Source organism: Lampris incognitus, chromosome 5, assembly GCF_029633865.1.
Source record: "Lampris incognitus isolate fLamInc1 chromosome 5, fLamInc1.hap2, whole genome shotgun sequence".
In the NCBI taxonomy this organism is placed as follows: Eukaryota; Metazoa; Chordata; class Actinopteri; order Lampriformes; family Lampridae; genus Lampris; species Lampris incognitus.
In genome coordinates, this window is record NC_079215.1 from 68,854,851 (window position 1) to 68,869,266 (window position 14,416).

At 49.0% G+C, this 14,416-nt stretch overlaps 1 pseudogene; it reads left to right on the forward strand.

Moving 5' to 3' along the window:
* The window catches only part of LOC130113084 (phosphorylase b kinase regulatory subunit alpha, skeletal muscle isoform-like), an 80,415-nt pseudogene extending 74,170 nt beyond the window's left edge, over positions 1 to 6,245 (forward strand).
* The last annotated feature ends 8,171 nt before the right edge of the window (positions 6,246 to 14,416 follow it).

A 14,416-nucleotide genomic window follows, 5' to 3' on the forward strand; every position in this document is an offset into this window, starting at 1 on the left:
CCCTGGATTTGCAAAACTATTGCACAATCTCACACATGCACAAGGTAAGCCTTATGTTGAGGGTAGTGTTAGGCTGAGGTTCGGTTAGGTTAGGTTAAGGAAGGGGTGGCTAACCATGTGCCATGTGTATGCAGGTTTTCATTCCAGCCGGACTCTGCACCAGGTGATTTCACTGATTAGCAAGGAGTCGGGTTGGAATGAAAACCTGCATACACATGGCTCTTCATAGCACATGGTTAGCCACTACTGGGTTAAGTGTAGGTTAAGTGTAGGGTTAGTTTGAGGGTAGAGTTAGGTTGAGGTAGGGTTAGGTTGAGGGTAGGGTTAGATTGAGTTTGGGTTAGGTTGAGGGCAGGGTTAGGTTAAGGGTAGGGTTACATTAAGGGTAGGGTTAGGTTGAGGGTTGGTTTGAGGATAGGGTTAGATTGAGGATAGGGTTAGGTTGACGGTAGGGTTAGATTAAGGGTAGGGTTAGGTTGAAGGTTAGTTTGAGGGTAGGGTTAGGTTGAGATAGGTTAGGTTAAGGGTAGGTTTAGGTTGAGGGTAGGGTTAGAGTAAGGGTAGGGTTAGAGGTGGGTTAGGTTGAGGGAAGGGTTAGATGAAGGGTAAGGTTAGGTTGAGCGTAGGGTTAGGTTAAGGGCTGGGTTAGGTTAAGGGTAGGGTTAGGTTGACGGTAGGGTTAGGTTAAAGGTAGGTTTAGATTAAGGGTAGGGTTAGGTTAAGGGTAGGGTTAGATTAAGGGTAGGGTTAGGTTGAGGATAGGGTTAGGTTGAGGGCAGCGTTAGGTTGAGGGCAGTGTTAGGTTTAGGGTAGGGATAGGTTGAGGTTGGGTTGGGTTAGGTTGTAGGTAGGGTTTGATTAAGGGTAGGGTTAGTTTAAGGGTAAGGTTAGGTTGAGGTTGGGTTAGGTTAAGGGTAGGGTTAGATTAAGGGTTAGATCTGCTGCTGGCTCCTAGTGCGATCTTATTCTATCTGTAGGGGTCTTATTCTATTTACTTACTTGTCTTATTTACTTATTCTAGCTGTAGCTGTTTTTCACCTAGTGTGCCCTTAAATATTTCTTGTTGCCTAGCTGTTTTGACTTAGTTATCCTTTTAGCTGATAAATATATTCCTTGGTAACTTGCTGTTTGCAGTTTTAATAGTATTGTGTGAGGTTTGATAGAGTTTTACATAAGTGACCAGTTTCTGGGCTATAGGCCCATTTTCAGTGTACCTCTTTGGCCAATTGGGTGTTAATTGGCCAGGGTGTGGCCTGCACTCATGGCAGACAATTAGCAATCAGTGTTCTTTAAATCACTGCTGCTACTTGGAAGCGTCAGACAAACAAGCCGAGAGCAAACAGGTCTAGGTTGAACGAAGGCTAGAGTGAACAAAGGCAAGCGTGACTTTTTCAAGCCAAGACTTCGTCAAGCACGGACTGCTCTTTTTAGATCTGGTCAGTCATCTGTATTTTGTGTACCTAGTATAGACTATGTGTTTCCTTCACATTCCTGTCCTTTCCTCTTCCCGGGGCTGGCACAGATGTTGGGTCACTCCTAGGCGCTGAGACCCTACCAATCTCATCTATCCTACTCTCCCCACTCACGATGAGCAAGTGGTGATGGGAGGGCTCTGGAATGGCCAGTCTGCGGTGCCAAAAGCTGAGTTTATCTCAGGCTACACATCCTTGCTCTCCCTCAACTTTCTTGCTCTAACTGAGACATAGATCATGCCAGAAAACACTACCACACCCACAGCTCTGTCTGATATGTACTCTTTTTCTCACACTCCCAGAGCTGGGAGGCGAGGTGGTGGTACTGGCCTGCTAACCCTGAAATGGAAATACTCTCTTGTTTCCATTCCACAATTTTCTCCGCCCTCTTTTGAATGTCATGCTGTTACTGTCTCTTATCCAGTCAAACTCACCATTGTGGTTGTGTACCGCCCACCAGGCCCCCTTGGTGAGTTTCTGGAGGAGCTTGACACACTTGTCTAGCACTTCCCTCTTGAGGACTCTGCACTTATCCTTCTCAGTGACTTCAACATCCACACTAACAAACTAGATCCTGTTCTCTCTTTCCTCTCCTCCTTTGACCTCTCTCCCTCTCCTCCTACCCATAAGGCCGCCAACCAGCCGGACCTGATCTTTACTAGACACTGTCCTATTTCCAATCTCTCTGTTACTCCCCTCCAGCTCTCTGACCACTATTTCATGTCCTACTCTCTCTCCCTCTCTTCACCCCCCTCAGCCCCTTCCCCTACCCACATGGTTTCCACCCATAGACACCTCCGCTCTCTCCGCCACTGATCTTTCTTCCTCTGTTACCTCTATTCTCCCCACACCTGAATCTTTCTCTCTCCTACACCCTGACACTGCTACTGATTTTCTTCTCTCTACCCTCTCCTCTTCTCTGGACAATCTCTGTCCCCTCACCTCCAGGCCTGCACGCCCAACTCCACCTGCCCCTTGGCTGACCGACTCATGACGTACTGACAGACGGAGCCTGAGAGTGGCAGATCGCAAATGGAGAAAAGGCAAACTCCCAGAGGACCTTCTCAACTTCCAGTCTCTTCTTTCCACTTTCTCCTCCTCCCTTTCTGCTGCCAAGGCTGCCTTCTATCGCTCTAAAATCCTATCCTCTGCCTCTAATCCTAAGAAACTCTTTGAAACCTTCTCTACACTTCTTCAACCCCCACCACCTCCTCCTACTTCCTCCCTTCTTCCTGATGACTTCGCTAACTTCTTTGACAAGAAGGTAAACGACATCAGATCCTGCTTTTCTCACCACCCGATTAGTGCTGCTTGCACTATCCCTCCTTCACCTCTCCAGCCCCACCCTATACCACCTCGCTCCCCTCTCCCCCGACGAGGTTCCAGACGCCCCACCACATGCTCCCTTGACCCGGTCCCCTCCCCTCTTCTTCAGTCTATAGCACCTGAACTCCTTCCCTATCTAACCCACCTCATCAACACCTCCCTCCAGGCAGGATGCTTTCCATCTGCCTTCAAGACTGGTAGAGTCGCCCCCCTTCTCAAGAAACCATCACTTAACCCCTCCGACGTCAAAAACTACAGACCAGTTTCCCTTCTACCCTTTCTATCCAAAACTTTCGAACGTGCTGTCTTTAACCAACTTTCTTTGTACCTCCACCAGAACAGCCCCCTGGACCCCAACGAGTCTGGGTTCAGGGTGGGTCACTCGACAGAGACGGCCCTCCTTGCAGTGACAGAATAGCTGCACTCTGCGAGAGCAAACTCTCTGTCCTCTGTCCTTATACTCCTGGACCTCGCAGCTGTGTTCGACACAGTGAACCACCAGATCCTCCCCTCTACACTCGAGGGGCTGGGTGTCACAGGCTCTGCACTCTCAATGTTTGCAACCTACCTGACGGGTCTCTCCTACCAGGAGACATGGAGGGGATCTGTGTCGGAGCCTCGCTGACTGACTACAGGCATTCCACAGGGTTCGGTTCTGGGCCCTCTCCTTTTCTCCCTGTACACGACATCCCTGGGTTCTGTTATTCGCTCGCATGACTTCTCTTACCATTGTTATACTGATGACACCCAGCTGATCTTGTCCTTTCCTCCCTCTGACACACAAGTAGAGACACACATTGCTGCGTGCTTGACTGACATCTCGGAGTGGATGGCGACACACCACCTGAAGCTCAATCTGGACAAGACAGAGCTGATGTTCCTCCCGGGGAAAGGTTGCCTGCACCGAGACCTGGCCATCACCACTGACAACACCATGGTGACGCCAACTCGGACTGTGAGGAATCTGGGTGTGATCCTGGACGACCAACTGTCGTTTGCTGCAAACGTTGCATCGGTTGCTCGCTCCTGCAGACTTCTCCTCTATAACATCAGGAGGATTCGCCGATTCCTCACTGACGAGACGGCACAGGTGCTCATCCAGGCTCTGGTCATCTCCCGGCTGGACTACGGCAACTCCCTCCTTGCTGGTACCCCGGCGTCGGCCATCAGACCTCTGGAGCTTGTTCAGAAAGCTGCAGCTTGTCTGGTGTTCAACCTCCCTAAGTTCTCCCACACAACTCCCCTTCTCATGTCCCTACACTGGCTCCCAGGAGCTGCTCGCATCCAGTTTAAGACTCTGGTGCTAGCCTACAGGGCAGTGAAAGGAACAGCTCCTTCCTATATCCAGGCCGTGGTCAAGCCCTACACCCCCAACCGACCACTTCGCTCTGCTTCCCCGGGACGCTTGGTTGCCCCGTCGCTCAGAGGCCCTTGCTGCCGATCGACCCGGTCACTGCTCTTTTCTGTCCTGGCCCCACGGTGGTGGAATGAACTCCCCACTGGTGTCAGGACAGCGGAGTCGCTGCCCATCTTTCGGTGCAGGTTGAAAACTCACCTCTTTAAGAACTACTACCCTGTTACTTGTTTTTAGCACTTACTGTATTCACTCATTTAAAAGAAAAAAATCTCTGTCTTGCATTTTTACTTTAGCACTGGTTTTGCTCTTAGATGCTTGTTTAGATGCACTTATGACCTCAGATGACTAGTAGTTCTCCAGATTTCCTATGTTAAATGCACTTATTGTAAATCGCTTTGGATAAAAGCGTCGGCTAAATGACTGTAATGTAATGTAATTAAGGATAGGGTTAGATTAAGGGTAGGGTTAGGTTGAGGGTAGGGTTATATTAAGGGTAGGGTTAGGTTGAGGGTAGTGTTAGGTTGTGGGTAGGGTTAGGCTAAGCGTAGGGTTAGGTTGAGAGTTGGGTTAGGTTGAGGGTAGGGTTCGATTAAGGGTAGGATTAGGTTGAGGGTAGGTTTAGGTTGAGGGCAGGGCTAGGTTGAGGATAGGGTTAGGTTGAGGGTAGAGTTAGATTAAGGGTAGCTTTAAGTTGAGGGTAGGGTTAGGTTGAGTGCAGGGTTAGACTAAGGGTAGGGTTAGGTTGAGGTTGGGTTAGATTGAGGTAGGATTAGGTTGAGAGCAGGGTTAGATTAAGGGTTAGGTTAGGTTGAGGGCAGGGTTAGGTTGAGGGTAGGGTTAGGTTGAGGGTAGGGTTATATTAAGGGTAGGGTTAGGTTGAGTGCAGGGTTAGGTTAAGGGTAGGGTTAGATTAAGGGTAGGGTTAGGTTGAGGTTGGGTTAGGTTGAGGTAGGATTAGGATGAGGGAGTAGGGTTAGGTTGAGGGTAGGGTTAGGTTGAGGGTAGGGTTCGATTAAGGGTAGAGTTAGGTTGAGGGTAGGGTTAGGTTGAGGGCAGGGCTAGGTTGAGGGTAGGGTTAGGTTGAGGGTAGGGTTAGATTAAGGGTAGCTTTAGGTTGAGGGTAGGGTTAGGTTGAGTGCAGGGTTAGGTCAGGGTTGGGTTAGATTAAGGGTAGGGTTAGGTTGAGGTTGGGTTAGGTTGAGGGGGCAGAGTTAGATTAAGGGTAGGGTTATGTTGAGGGTAGGTTTAGATTAAGGGTAGGGTTAGGTTGGGGGCAGGGTTAGATTAAGGGCAGGGTTAGGTTGAGGGCAGGATTAGATTAAGGGTAGGGTTAGGTTGAGGGCAGGGTTAGTTTAAGGGCATGGTTAGATTAAGGCTAGGGTTAGTTTGAGGTTGGGCTAAGGAAAGGTTCAAAACCCCGTTCAAGTTTCACTATTGTGGGGTTACCCTCTAGACACGCTCATCGAACGCCACTGGTCATGAGTCAGAACGATACACTCGTGTTTCTGCTGACGACACTAATTGAAGTACTGTAGAAATCTTAATGAAGAAGTCATTATGACAGACATGAAACCTGTCTTTAGCTGAGCTTCATATCTGACCTTTGACCTGTTGTTTTCCTCTCCTCCACGGCAACCCACAAATAATCCACATACATGGATATATGCTATGACTGTTATGTGTATTGTGTGTGCGTGTGCATTGTGTGTAACATACATAATACACACACACACCCACCCACCCATGAAAGAGCAGCCGTCATGTGTCCTCCTGTCCCCCAGCAGAAGTCGTTGGGAGCAGAGGAGCACCTGCTGGAGAAGGATTCCTCTACAGGGATTTGTCGTCTGCTGTACGACAGCGCCCCCAGCGGTCGTTTTGGAACCATGACCTATCTGTCCAAGGCAGTGGCGAGTTATGTTCAGGACTTCCTGCCGAGCGGTGCCTGCAACATCCAGTGAGCCGCCAGAAGAACCTGCAACAACCAGTCGAACCCGAGCACAACCCACAGCAGCCAATCAGATTCTTCCAGGGTCTGCAAGATCCAAACCACTACAGCCAGATGTACCAAAATAAAAGAATCATTACAATGACCGTCTATACCGGACTTTAGGCATGCTCATTAATCCAGGTGACAAAATCACAGATAGTTCAACCAGTTCTAGTTAACGCTCACGCTAATTAGCATGTGAACCTGATCGTTGGTTTGGGTCATTATGCCACTGTATTGTTTAGAAGGGTGGGGACACCTGCAGTCACTGTATTATTTAGAAGGGTGGAGACACCTGCACTCACTGTATTGGTTATAAGGGTGGGGACATCTGCAGTCACTGTATTGTTTAGAAGGGTGGGGACACCTGCAGTGACTGTATTGTTTAGAAGGGTGGGGACACCTGCACTCACTGTATTGTTTAGAAGGGTGGGGACACCTGCAGTCACTGTATTGTTTAGAAGGGTGGGGACACCTGCACTCACTGTATTGGTTATAAGGGTGGGGACACCTGCAGTCACTGTATTGTTTAGAAGGGTGGGGACACCTGCAGTCACTGTATTGTTTAGAAGGGTGGGGACACCTGCACTCACTGTATTGTTTAGAAGGGTGGGGACACCTGCAGTCACTGTATTGTTTAGAAGGGTGGGGACACCTGCACTCACTGTATTGTTTAGAAGGGTGGGGACACCTGCACTCACTGTATTGGTTATAAGGGTGGGGATACCTGCAGTCACTGTATCGGTTATAAGGGTGGGGACACCTGCACTCACTGTATTGTTTAGAAGGGTGGGGACACCTGCACTCACTGTATTGGTTATAAGGGCGGGGACACCTGCAGTCACTGTATTGGTTATAAGGGTGGGGACACCTGCAGTCACTGTATCGGTTATAAGGGTGGGGACACCTGCAGTCACTGTATCGGTTATAAGGGTGGGGACACCTGCAGTCACTGTATCGGTTATAAGGGTGGGGACAACTGCAGTCACTGTATCGGTTATAAGGGTGGGGACACCTGCAGTCACTGTATTGGTTATAAGGGTGGGGACACCTGCAGTCACTGTATCGGTTATAAGGGTGGGGACATCTGCAGTCACTGTATCGGTTATAAGGGTGGGGACACCTGCAGTCAGGTGAGACTGAAGCGGTCACTTAGATGATGATGAAACGTATCTTGTGTGCAGATGAACTGCTTCACCTCTCTGGGACTTTATAATAGAAATTCTTCGCACTCAATATTTAACATTTATTTTACGTCACAACTGCAGCAGGAAAAAAGACTTCGGGGAATTTTAAACATTGGTAACATTGGTGTTTTCTTGTCAAAATCATATCAGCCCACGAAGCTGAACATAACGTGTCTGAAGTTGTTTCACATTAAATGTGATTACTCTGTGTTACTAATGGGGGATGACCACCGCTCCACCCGGCTACATGTGTGTTAAGGTGCTGCAGCAACATTACTCTGTGTTAGTAATGGGGGATGACCACCGCTCCACCTGGCTACATGTGTGTTAAGGTGCTGCAGCAACATTACTCTGTGTTAGTAATGGGGGATGACCACCGCTCCATCCAGCTCCATGTGTGTTAAGGTGCTGCAGCAACATTATTCTGTGTTACTAATGAGGGATGACCACCGCTCCACCTGGCTACATGTGTGTTAAGGTGCTGCAGCAACATTACTCTGTGTTAGTAATGGGGGATGACCACCGCTCCACCTGGCTACATGTGTGTTAAGGTGCTGCAGCAACATTACTCTGTGTTACTAAGGAGGGATGACCACCGCTCCACCTGGCTACATGTTTGTTAAGGTGCTGCAGCAACATTACTCTGTGTTATTAAGGAGGGATGACCACCGCTCCACCCAGCTACATGTGTGTTAAGGTGCTGCAGCAACATTACTCTGTGTTAGTAATGAGGGATGACCACCGCTCCACCTGGCTACATGTTTGTTAAGGTGCTGCAGCAACATTACTCTGTGTTACTAAGGAGGGATGACCACCGCTCCACCTGGCTACATGTTTGTTAAGGTGCTGCAGCAACATTACTCTGTGTTACTAAGGAGGGATGACCACCGCTCCACCCAGCTACATGTGTGTTAAGGTGCTGCAGCAACATTACTCTGTGTTAGTAATGAGGGATGACCACCGCTCCACCCAGCTATATGTGTGTTAAGGTGCTGCAGCAACATTACTCTGTGTTACTAATGAGGGATGACCACCGCTCCATCCGGCTACATGTGTGTTAAGGTGCTGCAGCAACATTACTCTGTGTTACTAAGGAGGGATGACCACCGCTCCACCTGGCTACATGTTTGTTAAGGTGCTGCAGCAACATTACTCTGTGTTATTAAGGAGGGATGACCACCGCTCCACCCAGCTACATGTGTGTTAAGGTGCTGCAGCAACATTACTCTGTGTTAGTAATGAGGGATGACCACCGCTCCACCTGGCTACATGTTTGTTAAGGTGCTGCAGCAACATTACTCTGTGTTACTAAGGAGGGATGACCACCGCTCCACCTGGCTACATGTTTGTTAAGGTGCTGCAGCAACATTACTCTGTGTTACTAAGGAGGGATGACCACCGCTCCACCCAGCTACATGTGTGTTAAGGTGCTGCAGCAACATTACTCTGTGTTAGTAATGAGGGATGACCACCGCTCCACCCAGCTATATGTGTGTTAAGGTGCTGCAGCAACATTACTCTGTGTTACTAATGAGGGATGACCACCGCTCCATCCGGCTACATGTGTGTTAAGGTGCTGCAGCAACATTACTCTGTGTTACTAATGGGGGATGACCACCGCTCCACCCGGCTACATGTGTGTTAAGGTGCTGCAGCAACATTACTCTGTGTTAGTAAGGAGGGATGACCACCGCTCCACCCAGCTACATGTGTGTTAAGGTGCTGCAGCAACATTACTCTGTGTTAGTAATGAGGGATGACCACCGCTCCACCCGGCTACATGTGTGTTAAGGTGCTGCAGCAACATTACTCTGTGTTACTAATGAGGGATGACCACCGCTCCACCCGCCTACATGTGTGTTAAGGTGTTGCAGCAACATTACTCTGTGTTACTAATGAGGGATGACCACCGCTCCATCCGGCTACATGTGTGTTAAGGTGCTGAAGCAACATTACTCTGTGTTACTAATGGGGGATGACCACCGCTCCACCCGGCTACATGTGTGTTAAGGTGCTGCAGCAACATTACTCTGTGTTACTAATGAGGGATGACCACCGCTCCACCTGGCTACATGTGTGTTAAGGTGCTTCAGCAACATTACTCTGTGTTACTAATGGGGGATGACCACCGCTCCATCCAGCTCCATGTGTGTTAAGGTGCTTCAGCAACATTACTCTGTGTTAGTAATGAGGGATGACCACCGCTCCACCCAGCTCCATGTGGCTTAAGGTGCTGCAGCAACATTACTCTGTGTTAGTAATGAGGGATGACCACCGCTCCACCCAGCTATATGTGTGTTAAGGTGCTTCAGCAACATTACTCTGTGTTACTAATGGGGGATGACCACCGCTCCATCCAGCTACATGTGTGTTAAGGTGCTGCAGCAACATTACTCTGTGTTACTAAGGAGGGATGACCACCGCTCCATCCAGCTACATGTGTGTTAAGGTGCTGCAGCAACATTACTCTGTTTTACTAAGGAGGGATGACCACCGCTCCACCTGGCTACATGTGTGTTAAGGTGCTGCAGCAACATTACTCTGTCTTACTAAGGAGGGATGACCACCGCTCCATCCAGCTACATGTGTGTTAAGGTGCTGCAGCAACATTACTCTGTGTTACTAATGGGGGATGACCACCGCTCCACCTGGCTACATGTATGTTAAGGTGCTGCAGCAACATTACTCTGTGTTAGTAATGAGGGATGACCACCGCTCCATCCAGCTACGTGTGAGTTAAGGTGCTGCAGCAACATTACTCTGTGTTACTAATGGGGGATGACCACCGCTCCATCCAGCTCCATGTGTGTTAAGGTGCTTCAGCAACATTACTCTGTGTTAGTAATGAGGGATGACCACCGCTCCACCCAGCTCCATGTGTGTTAAGGTGCTGCAGCAACATTACTCTGTGTTACTAATGGGGGATGACCACCACTCCACCTGGCTACATGTGTGTTAAGGTGCTTCAGCAACATTACTCTGTGTTAATAATGAGGGATGACCACCGCTCCACCCAGCTACATGTGTGTTAAGGTGCTTCAGCAACATTACTCTGTGTTACTAATGAGGGATGACCACCGCTCCATCCGGCTACATGTGTATTAAGGTGCTTCAGCAACATTACTCTGTGTTACTAATGGGGGATGACCACCGCTCCATCCAGCTCCATGTGTGTTAAGGTGCTTCAGCAACATTACTCTGTGTTACTAATGGGGGATGACCACCGCTCCATCCAGCTCCATGTGTGTTAAGGTGCTGCAGCAACATTACTCTGTGTTACTAATGAGGGATGACCACCGCTCCACCCAGCTGTATGTGTGTTAAGGTGCTTCAGCAACATTACTCTGTGTTAGTAATGACGGATGACCACCGCTCCACCCAGCTATATGTGTGTTAAGGTGCTTCAGCAACATTACTCTGTGTTACTAAGGAGGGATGACCACCGCTCCATCCAGCTACATGTGTGTTAAGGTGCTGCAACAACATTACTCTGTGTTAGCAATGAGGGATGACCACCGCTCCACCCAGCTCCATGTGTGTTAAGGTGCTTCAGCAACATTACTCTGTGTTAGTAATGAGGGATGACCACCGCTCCACCCAGCTATATGTGTGTTAAGGTGCTGCAGCAACATTACTCTGTGTTACTAATGGGGGATGACCACCGCTCCATCCAGCTCCATGTGTGTTAAGGTGCTGCAGCAAAATTACTCTGTGTTAGTAATGAGGGATGACCACCGCTCCACCCAGCTCCATGTGTGTTAAGGTGCTTCAGCAACATTACTCTGTGTTAGTAATGAGGGATGACCACCGCTCCACCCAGCTATATGTGTGTTAAGGTGCTTCAGCAACATTACTCTGTGTTACTAATGGGGGATGACCACCGCTCCATCCAGCTATATGTGTGTTAAGGTGCTTCAGCAACATTACTCTGTGTTACTAAGGAGGGATGACCACCGCTCCATCCAGCTACATGTGTGTTAAGGTGCTGCAGCAACATTACTCTGTGTTACTAAGGAGGGATGACCACCGCTCCACCTGGCTACATGTGTGTTAAGGTGCTGCAGCAATATTACTCTGTGTTACTAAGGAGGGATGACCACCGCTCCATCCAGCTACGTGTGTGTTAAGGTGCTGCAGCAACATTACTCTGTGTTAGTAATGAGGGATGACCACCGCTCCACCCGGCTACATGTGCGTTAAGGTGCTGCAGTAACATTACTCTGTGTTACTAATGGGGGATGACCACCGCTCCACCTGGCTACATGTGTGTTAAGGTGCTGCAGTAACATTACTCTGTGTTAGTAATGGGGGATGACCACCGCTCCACCTGGCTACATGTGTGTTAAGGTGCTGCAGCAACATTACTCTGTGTTACTAATGGGGGATGACCACCGCTCCAACCGGCTACATGTGTGTTAAGGTGCTGCAGTAACATTACTCTGTGTTACTAATGGGGGATGACCACCGCTCCACCTGGCTACATGTGTGTTAAGGTGCTGCAGTAACATTACTCTGTGTTAGTAATGGGGGATGACCACCGCTCCACCTGGCTACATGTGTGTTAAGGTGCTGCAGTAACATTACTCTGTGTTAGTAATGGGGGATGACCACCGCTCCATCCAGCTACATGTGTGTTAAGGTGCTTCAGCAACATTACTCTGTGTTACTAAGGAGGGATGACCACCGCTCCATCCAGCTACATGTGTGTTAAGGTGCTGCAGCAACATTACTCTGTGTTACTAAGGAGGGATGACCACCGCTCCACCTGGCTACATGTGTGTTAAGGTGCTGCAGCAATATTACTCTGTGTTACTAAGGAGGGATGACCACCGCTCCATCCAGCTACGTGTGGGTTAAGGTGCTGCAGCAACATTACTCTGTGTTACTAATGGGGGATGACCACCGCTCCATCCAGCTCCATGTGTGTTAAGGTGCTTCAGCAACATTACTCTGTGTTAGTAATGAGGGATGACCACCGCTCCACCCAGCTCCATGTGTGTTAAGGTGCTGCAGCAACATTACTCTGTGTTACTAATGGGGGATGACCACCGCTCCAACCGGCTACATGTGTGTTAAGGTGCTGCAGCAACATTACTCTGTGTTAGTAATGAGGGATGACCACCGCTCCACCCGGCTACATGTGTGTTAAGGTGCTGCAGCAACATTACTCTGTGTTACTAATGGGGGATGACCACCGCTCCATCCAGCTACATGTGTGTTAAGGTGCTTCAGCAACATTACTCTGTGTTACTAATGGGGGATGACCACCGCTCCACCCGGCTACATGTGCGTTAAGGTGCTGCAGTAACATTACTCTGTGTTACTAATGGGGGATGACCACCGCTCCACCTGGCTACATGTGTGTTAAGGTGCTGCAGTAACATTACTCTGTGTTAGTAATGGGGGATGACCACCGCTCCACCTGGCTACATGTGTGTTAAGGTGCTGCAGCAACATTACTCTGTGTTACTAATGGGGGATGACCACCGCTCCACCTGGCTACACGTGTGTTAAGGTGCTGCAGTAACATTACTCTGTGTTACTAATGGGGGATGACCACCGCTCCACCTGGCTACATGTGTGTTAAGGTGCTGCAGTAACATTACTCTGTGTTACTAATGGGGGATGACCACCGCTCCACCTGGCTACATGTGTGTTAAGGTGCTGCAGTAACATTACTCTGTGTTAGTAATGGGGGATGACCACCGCTCCACCTGGCTACACGTGTGTTAAGGTGCTGCAGCAACATTACTCTGTGTTACTAATGGGGGATGACCACCGCTCCACCCGGCTACATGTGTGTTAAGGTGCTGCAGTAACATTACTCTGTGTTAGTAATGGGGGATGACCACCGCTCCAACCGGCTACATGTGTGTTAAGGTGCTGCAGTAACATTACTCTGTGTTACTAATGGGGGATGACCACCGCTCCACCCGGCTACATGTGTGTTAAGGTGCTGCAGCAACATTACTCTGTGTTAGTAATGAGGGATGACCACCGCTCCACCCGGCTACATGTGTGTTAAGGTGCTGCAGTAACATTACTCTGTGTTAGTAATGGGGGATGACCACCGCTCCAACCGGCTACATGTGTGTTAAGGTGCTGCAGTAACATTACTCTGTGTTACTAATGGGGGATGACCACCGCTCCAACCGGCTACACGTGTGTTAAGGTGCTGCAGTAACATTACTCTGTGTTACTAATGGGGGATGACCACCGCTCCACCTGGCTACATGTGTGTTAAGGTGCTGCAGTAACATTACTCTGTGTTACTAATGGGGGATGACCACCGCTCCACCCGGCTACATGTGTGTTAAGGTGCTGCAGCAACATTACTCTGTGTTAGTAATGAGGGATGACCACCGCTCCACCCGGCTACATGTGTGTTAAGGTGCTGCAGTAACATTACTCTGTGTTAGTAATGGGGGATGACCACCGCTCCAACCGGCTACATGTGTGTTAAGGTGCTGCAGTAACATTACTCTGTGTTACTAATGGGGGATGACCACCGCTCCAACCGGCTACACGTGTGTTAAGGTGCTGCAGTAACATTACTCTGTGTTACTAATGGGGGATGACCACCGCTCCACCTGGCTACATGTGTGTTAAGGTGCTGCAGTAACATTACTCTGTGTTAGTAATGGGGGATGACCACCGCTCCACCTGGCTACATGTGTGTTAAGGTGCTGCAGCAACATTATTGTGTGTTATGCTTTCAGAGAAGTGGCACCCAAAGTGTGTGACATTAATGGGAGTGTCGATGACAAGCTGTGGCAGACGTCCACTCATAAGGACCCAGAAGCAAAGTCTGAATATGGATTCAAGGGGTCTGCTTCAACATATTATGTCCAGTTTCTAGGAAAATATTATTTGATGGTTATTATTTGACATCTCCACAAGAAAGACGACCTCATCTGGAAAACAACATGACTTTACCGCCCTCTTAACCTCCATCAAACATCCAGACACACCCGTCCCTCTTAAATCTGGACTGAGGAGGTTTCAATCTGGAGTTTATCCATTAGTGCTGAATGTGTCAATGGAAGCCACCCATTACATGTTCCTTGAAAATACAGCCACACACACA